The following is an 8,273-nucleotide window of genomic DNA, read 5'->3' as shown; positions in this document are numbered from 1 at the left end:
GTGCTTTTAGGTAAGATAGAGTTGGTAAACCAGCTGAAAACCACTCTTGTTGTTCAAGATATTGTCTGAGAGAATCTGCATATGCTCCAAGGAAAAGTACAAGGTGAGGAGGACTGTGAGCCTTCCTCCAACAGACCCCAGAGACACCCACCAGGAGGCAATGGGCAGAGAACATCAACTGCTGACACCAGCATCTAGAGCCAACCCAGCCTCACTCATGCACATGGATATTTGTATTGTGTAATCCAATGAATATGGATATCCACACTTGGTAAGTTTTTGGTAAAATGTGCTGTTGGGGTGCAAGCTTTGCAGAGAAATCCCCTTGCACCCCGGCCGGAGTAAACATACAAACATACCTGCTGTGTAACTCTACTCCAGTTGTAGAGTCTGTTTCTATGAATCGCTGCCTGCACCGAAGCAGCGGTGACAGGTGACCGTGTCAGAGGGTCCTCATGGCTCTGCAGGGCTGGACCACGTCCTCCCCCCTGCAGTGAGGACGCATGTACCTGAGGGGACACCCCTCATGGGGCCACCTGGGCTCTGGGTCAGGGACATGGTGGCGGTGGCACCCCCACTGTCTGCACTGGAGGTGGCAGAGAAGACGCCAGCGCTTGGGGACAGGGGAGCCTCTCCCGGCACCCCCGGCCGGGCCAGTTCAGGAAGCCAAGCGGGGTCGACTGGGGGGGTGGCAGGTGGACCCTGTCCCTGGGCTGGGGGATGTTGGCTCTGCCCCACGCGGGGACACAGACAGCAGACGGGGAGAGGTCACAGCTCTGCTTTACCATGGGGTAGCCCTGGGGTCAGGCAGCAAGGCATCTCCCCCCTGCCCCAGCGCAGCCCCCCAGCACGGGGCTGGACAGGGGGGCACCCGTATGGACATCTGCGCGTCCTGTACATATATACACGCCAGCAGGGACCCCCGGCCCCGGCACTGCCCCGAGCGTGGGGGGGCAGCGAGGAGTGGGGCACCACGGGGCCAAGCGGGGAGCACAGCCAGGGGATGGGGGCACAGTGGGGCAGTGCAGGGGGGTCCCCCAGCCTCTTGCTGGTCCCCAGCCCCCTGCGGGCCCCCAGCCTTGAATTAGCAGCTGTGGGGTGAGCTAATGGGAAAGGGGGGGTTTGGGGCACCGCACATGGCCTGGATCGCTGTGGGGGGATGCCGTGGGGCTGGACAGTAGCAAAGGGGAGGCTCTAGGGCTGGGCGGCAGTGGGGGGACGCTGTGGGGCTGGGCGGTCTTTGGGGGATACCGTGGGGCTGGAGGTCTATGGGGCGATGCCGTGGGGCCGGGGGGCCGTGGGGCGACGCTGTGGGTGCGGGTTCAGTCCGAGTAGATGATGAAGCCGGAGAAGGTGCTGTACTTGTTGTTGTTGCCGCCGTGGGCTTTGCCCCCGTCCAGCTTGATGAAGACCTCGTCCCCCGCGTCCAGGTGCAGGATGACGCTGTTGCTGGCGTAGTCGTAGTTCTGGTCGGCGTCCTGCGCGATGGCGCTGGCCCGCACCTGCGCAGGGGACACCCGCGTTACCCGGCTCAGGGCACGGCTCTGCCCCGGGTCCCACGGGACACCCGGGGTCCCGGCTCAGCCGCAGCCAGGGAGAGCGCCCGCCAGCTCCGGGGCAGCGTGGGGTGCCCTGACCCCCCCCACGGGTGACGCACCCCGGATGGAGGGGGCTGCCCCCAGCACCGCCCGGAGCCTCTCCCTGACCGGGCAGGCTCCGAGCTGGGGCCCTGGCGCTGGGTTTGGGGCCACAGGCCCAGGCTCGGGTGTAGCACCAGGACTCGGAGGCGGGGCCCCAGCCCTGGGTCTGCACGGGGGGGACCCCGGCACGGACACGGAACCACGGCTCCGGACTGGGGTGCAGCACCACAGCTCAGGCACGGGATCCCGTCTCCCGATGGGGATGTGGGACCCAGCTCAGACATGGAGCCGCGGTTTCAGATTCAGCCACGGGCCCACAGCTCAGACACGGGACCCCGTCTCGGGTTTGGATGTGAGTCCACAGCTCTGACACGGGACCCCGACCCTGGGTTCGGATGCAGCACCACGGCTGAGACACGGGACCCCATCTCCGGGTTTGGATGTGGGACCCCGGCTCGGACACGGGACCCTGACCTAGTGCAGCTGCGGGACCATGGCTCAGAGCTGGGACCCCGACTCTGGATTCGGACACAGGACCGTGGCTCAGATGTGGGACCCCGGCTCGGACACAGGACTGCGTCTCCAAGCCCAGCCCGGCCCCAACCAACCTGATTCTCCTGCACATCTTCCCATGAGCTCCCTGTGGGCCATGAGCGTGTAGCGAGGCTGAGCTCAAATCCCCCCAAAACAAGCCTCGCTCTTCACCCTGATCGCAGCCTGCTGGGGGGCGGGATGCTCCCCCCGAGAAATATTTCCTCCGTGCCAGAGGACAAGGCCGGGAGGTGCCGGCAGAGCCGGAGGTGCCGTAACTGCCTGGCAAAGAAGTTCCGTGGCTGGAGCCTGCTGCCACTGCAGAATTATTTGGGTAATCAAATCTCGGCCGGCGCCTTGCCGGGAGATCGCGCAGCGCTGGGTGACAGCGACAAGCCGGCAGGTAAAATCCCAAATGAAATAAATGCAAAAGCGACTCGCTGGGGAGAAGATGCTCCTAATTACAACCGACAACAATGGGCTCTTAATTGGCTCACGCTGGGTGGGGAGGGTCCTCTCCTCATCTCCCCGAGCCGACAGGCAGCCTGCGATGGCGTGCTCAGACACTGTTAACTCTGGAACCTACCGATGTCCCAGCAGGTGGTCCCATGCTCTCACCCACGCAGCCGTATCCCTCGTGCCATCACCAACACTATCACCCTGTTAATATTCACCCTGTGTATAACCCGCCACCACGAGGGTCCCCATCCCTGGGGGAGGACACCCGGTGAATCTCAGGGGGTCACAGTGTCCCAGTCTCCAGGGGGTGTTGCCTCACAGAGGGTCATGCTGAGGAAGAGGAGGGAGGAAGAAGCAGGGGGGAGGGAGAACGAGGGGAAGCTTTTTGGTGCCGGGCTCTGCTGCCATCGTGTCCCTCCCCCTGCAGCCAGAGCCGCCCAGTGCCATCCATCTTCCCTCGTTAAGGAGCTGCCTCGTCACCACGTGCCCGCCAGCCCTTCGCGCTAACCAGGGAAGACAAATGGCAGCGCCAGGCTGGCCTGAGCCGCTCCCGGCACCACGGTGGCAGAGGAAGTGGGGGCTGCCACCAAGTCCCCCCCTCGGATGGTCTCATCCCCCTCGTGCTGCTCTGTGCCTCAGTTTCTCTGTGCCACAGCCCGGCGCAGCCCCGGGGGGTGGGAACCATGGGGGGGACATGGCCCCCAGCCCCCGCAGCTGGCTCTGCTGCAGCCGCTGTCACTGACCCCGGTGACACTGCTGGGGGGTGTCACCAGCCCTGGGGTCACTGGGATGGTCCCCGACGTGGCCGGCTGCGCCCCAGGGCCCTGGGCTGGCAGGGGGACGGGGGGCAGCGGGGCTGAGCTGCTCGCGGTGACGCTCGGTGCCTCGGGGACACCATGTGCCCCACGTGCCACGGCCACCGTGGCCCAGGACCCCAATGTGTGGCTGTGGGCGCTCCCCAGCACCCCCAAGTGTAGTGGCGGGCGCCCCCCAGCACCCCCAGACATATGCCGGGTGCCCTCCCAGCACCCCCAGGCGCAGCAGTGGGTGCCCCCCTTCGGACCCCTCTGGGCATGGCGGTGGGTGCCCCCCAGCACCCTTGGGGGCAGTAGCAGGTGGCCCCCTGGGCCCCCAGGCACAACACTGGGTGCCCCCAGAATCCCCCCAAAGCAAGTGGGTCCCCCCTGGGGACTGTCCCCAGGCCCCCAACCACAGGGACCCCCCCGGGGCTGTGCCCCTCCCCAGGCCTTTGGCTACACGAGGCAGCCGGGGCCACAGTCACCCCCACCACGGGGACCCCAGAACTGCCCCGTTCCGACCCCGTCCGTCCGTCCGTCCAACCGTCCAGCACCCGCCCCCACCCCGCTGCCCCACTCGCCTGTCTATGGGCTAATACAAATAAGAATAATTAATGCTAATTAACCACCAGGAGCAGCTCCCTCCCAGCGCCGGGGCTCCCCTGGCTCTCATTAACTCCAGCCCCAATGCAGGGTGAGGGGCTGTGCCCAGAACCAGCAGCGCCCAGAGGAAAGTGGGGGGGTCAGACGGACACCCCCGAGTTATAATTCCCTAGGAGGAGGCTGGCATCGACCCCTGTCTACCAGGAAACACCCCGGCAACCCCCGACCCCCCAGCTTTGCCAGGGATGGAGCATTTTTGGTAACAAATCCCTAATTAACCCAATTTTCTCATTTTTGGGGGTATTTTTGGGGTACCTTTTTGAAACTCTCCCGCTGGAGCCAGCCCGCTGAAACGCTCCCCTGCCTCCCGAGCCGCTTCTTTATAAATATTGGAGCGGCGATACCTCGTTAGTAATTAACAACCAGTTAATTAAGCTGCATCGCGCGCCCGACCAAGTGCAGTTCCTCTTGTCGAGGGGCTCCGTAGCTTCTGGAAATTCATCCAGGAGCGTCCGGGTGCATCAATCCCCCACCAGGCTGGGGGGGTCAGAGCTCAGTGGAGGGCAGGAGAAGGCAGGAAGGTTTGGGGGGGGTCCCCAAAAATACTTTTGTGGAGGAATAAGGGGTTGAGGTGTTTTTTTGGGGATGCTCAGTCCGGAGTTACACAGATGCTGCTTGGGAGAAAGAGCCAGGGGTGCCAAGCGTCGCCAGGACCCTCCAAAATTTGGGACTGGAGTGGGGGGGACACAAAAAAAAAAAAAAAAATTAAACTGTTTGGATGGAGAAAAAAAGCTGAGCGGCTTCTGCCTCTGCTGCCCTCCCGGCTCAGGGGTTTTAAGAGCCGAGGGGTGAAGTGCTGTGGCCGTGACAGGACTCCCAATTCCCGCCCCCCCCAGCTGTTTTTGGGGGTTGATAACGCAAGTTTGGGTTCATTTGGTGTCGTACATCCTCAGGATAAGGATGCACCACAGGGCTGGATGCCGGGAGAAGACGGGAAGTGGGAGCGGGGTGGGATGAATCCCGGTGAGGATGCCGGTTGTGGTGACACCCAAGGGAACTGAGCTCAGGTGACGTTTTGGGGGTCACGACCACGTCTTGGGCCTCAGGTCATGGCTGGGGGGGACACAGTGTGAGAAAGGGGCAGCGCTATGGACATCACCCAAAAACAGCGGGGATGGAGGGTCTCGGGATTGGGAGGATTTTCAGATGGACGGGGTCTGGGGGGGATGCCGGAGTGGGGCGGGGGACAGGGACGGAGCCAGCCTCGGGGTGTCCCCCCATGGTGTCCCCTCGCAGCCCGGACGGGATGAGGACATGTCTCCTCACCCAGCGGCAGCAGGACTGGCTCTGGGCCGGGGGGGCTGCACCCCACAATTGGGGCAGAAGCTGCCCCCTCCAGGGACTGTCCCCCGTGGAGGAGCCTTGTCCCCGCCGGGGAGGGCAGGACACCCTGGGGACACTGTGGGGACACCCCAAGGCACCCCAGAGGCATGACAGGGCACGTCTGTGGGGCCAAGGAAAGGACCAAGGGGACCCTTGGGGACATGGCAGGGCAGCCTGGCTGTGGTGGCAGCGTGTGCCCCCAGTGCTGGGAGAGGGACGGGGTACCCGGGGGAGCATCTCTGGGCATGGGAGCAGGATGGGGCACCCCGGGGGTGCACCCGGAGCCCAAAACTGCTACTGGAGGAAGGATGGGGCACCCCTGGGGTGCATCTTTGGGGCTGGGAGTTGGATGGGGCACCCCAGGAACACACTCAGGGCCCATCATCGCTACTGGGAAAAACACAGAGCCTCTTGGGGGCAAATCTCCAGGGCTGGCAGAAGGATGGGCCATGCCGTGGATGCATCTCTGGAGCTGGGAGCAGGACAGGGCACCCTGGGGATGCACCCAGCGCCCATCACTGCCACTGGAGAAGGATGTGGCACCCTGGGGTGCATCTCCATGGCCAGGAGAAGGATATGGCGCCCTGGGGATGCACCCAGAGCTCATCATTGGCACTGGGAGAGGGACAGAGCATCCTGGGGTACATCTCTGGGGCCGGGAAAAGGATGGGGCACACCAGTGGAAGCTCCCAGAGCCCATCCTTGTCACTGAGAGAAGGATGGAGCACCCCAGGGATGTATCTATGGGGCCAGGAGAAGGACAGGGCACGCCGCAGGTGCATCTCTGCAGCTGGGAGAAGGACGTGGCACCCCAGAGATGCACCCGGAGCCCATCACTGCCACTGGAGAAGGATGTGGCATCCTGGGGTGCATCCCTGGGGCTGGGAAAAGGACGGGGCTCCCCGGGGGAAGCACCCAGAGCTCATCATCAGCACTGGGAGAAGGATGTGGCATACTGAGGGTTCACCTCTGGGGCCAGGAGAAGGATGGAGCACCCAGGGGGTGCATCCCTGGGGCTGGGAAAAGGACGGGGCACCCTGAGGAAGCACCCAGCGCCCTTCTCCGGTGCTGGGGGGGCAGTGACATCTCCCGTCCCCGCGGGGGGGCTGGTAGCTGGGATGGCCAGCCCTTACCTGGCCGTTCTTGCAGAGGTCGGCCCACATGCTGGTGCCGTCGCCACCGCGCATGAGGACGTGCTAGGTGAAGAAGCAGGTGCCGGGGATGGCGCAGGTGAACTTGCCGGAGGCAGCGTCGTAGCTGTTGCCCAGGTTGGTGACCACGTCGTCGAACTTGAGGACCTCGTAGCCCTCGTGGGGGTTCTTGAGGCCGGCGTAGAATGCGACGCGCGGCACCGTGCTGTAGGTTGCCGCACTCACGGCACCCGTAGCCCCTGGTCCCGGTAATCCCGGTGGTCCTGGTCGTCCCACTTCACCCCGTGCCCCCACCGGTCCCGGTGGTCCCGGTTCTCCCGGTGGTCCCGGCGGCCCCGGTTTTCCCGGTCGCCCCGGCTTGCCCTGGGGACCCTGCACCAGGGTGGAAGGCGGCGGGAGGGGTCCGCGTTCGGCCGGTTGCGGAGCGGGTGCGGCGGCGGGGCCGTAGGGCTCGCAGACCATCCGGCATGTCCCCAGCATCTCGTAGCGTCCGTCGGTACCGGCGGAGCTCACCAGCACCGGGATGAGCACCACCAGCACCAGCACCATCACCACCCCCGCCGCGGCCGCCAGTAAAGTTTTGCGGCCCAGGCTGAGCCGCCGCCCGGCCGGGGCGCGTTGTCGGCCGGGGGCGGGAATGGTGGCGGTGGGGGGGAGCAGGGCGGCGGCGGCGCGGGGGGGCTCGGGGGTGGCGGCGGCGGTGGCCGCTCCGCTGCGCTCCGCTGGCTCCGGTGCGCCCCGCGCCCGCCCAGGCCACGCCCACTGTCACCGGGCCACGCCCCCTCCCGCCCCGACCGCGCCCTCCGACACGCCCCGTCCCGCCCCGGACACGCCCACGCCCCGCGCGGGGACACGCCCCCTCTGCCGCGCCCCCCGCCCCCCCGCAGCCACTCGCGCCCGCACCCGCCCATGACCCGGGGTCTCCGTGGGGCCCCGGTCCCCCCGCCCCCGGCTGCCCCCCTGAACCCCCCCACCGCTGGGGACCCCTCCGTGGCCCCGTCCCGTCCCCCCCCCCGACCCGCGTGGGCCGTCCCCGCGCGGTCACCCCGAGCCACGCCCTGTCCCCACGGGCCCAAGCGGTGCCACCCCCGGCCCCGAGCAGCCGCCGGCCCCGCACCCACGGGGGCCGGAGCTCCGTCACCTCCGAGCCTGGCAGCCGGCGGCTGGGGACACCCTTGGGACCCGTCACCTGTGTCCCCACGGGGGACAGTCCCCAGAGCACACCCAGGGCCCTTCCCTCCCACCCGCCTCAGTTTCCCCGCCCGGAGGGTCGGGCTCTGCGGGCGCCCACGCCTCGGGACAGCCCGGGTGACACTCGCGTGGCCAAGCACCCACCCCCCAGGAGCACCCATCGGGGTCAACCGCGGGGTTGCAGGACAGGATGTCACCGCCGGTGGCAAAGGCCATGGTGACAATGGGGCACCCACGGGTGCCACCGCGGGGACGGCCGGGCCACGCTAAGGGGTGACAGCCACACAAAAGAGCCGTCCCCGGGGGGCTGAGCACCGGCGGGCTCGTGACACGGGGACACACGGCTGCGCCCGCTCCGCCGCCTGCCATCTCCATCAGCCTCGGCGGGGACAGCAGGACGCGATGGCAAGTGACAGCCGCCGCCAGCGCCGGGGGTGAGCGAAGGACACAGGGACGGGAGGGGGACACGTGGGGGGACAGGGTGGGACACACACACACACACACACACACACACACGC

The 8,273-nt window shown here is 66.3% G+C and overlaps 1 pseudogene; it reads right to left on the bottom strand.

The window, feature by feature from the left end:
• Window positions 1-72: 72 nt before the first annotated feature.
• On the bottom strand, window positions 73-7,327 carry LOC141955361 (C1q-related factor-like; annotated as a pseudogene).
• Between the last annotated feature and the right edge of the window lie 946 nt (window positions 7,328-8,273).

The sequence above is a fragment of the Athene noctua genome, unplaced genomic scaffold (assembly GCF_965140245.1).
Source record: "Athene noctua unplaced genomic scaffold, bAthNoc1.hap1.1 HAP1_HAP1_scaffold_160, whole genome shotgun sequence".
NCBI classification, from domain to species: domain Eukaryota; kingdom Metazoa; phylum Chordata; class Aves; order Strigiformes; family Strigidae; genus Athene; species Athene noctua.
This window is presented reverse-complemented; position numbering and strand designations above follow the sequence as displayed.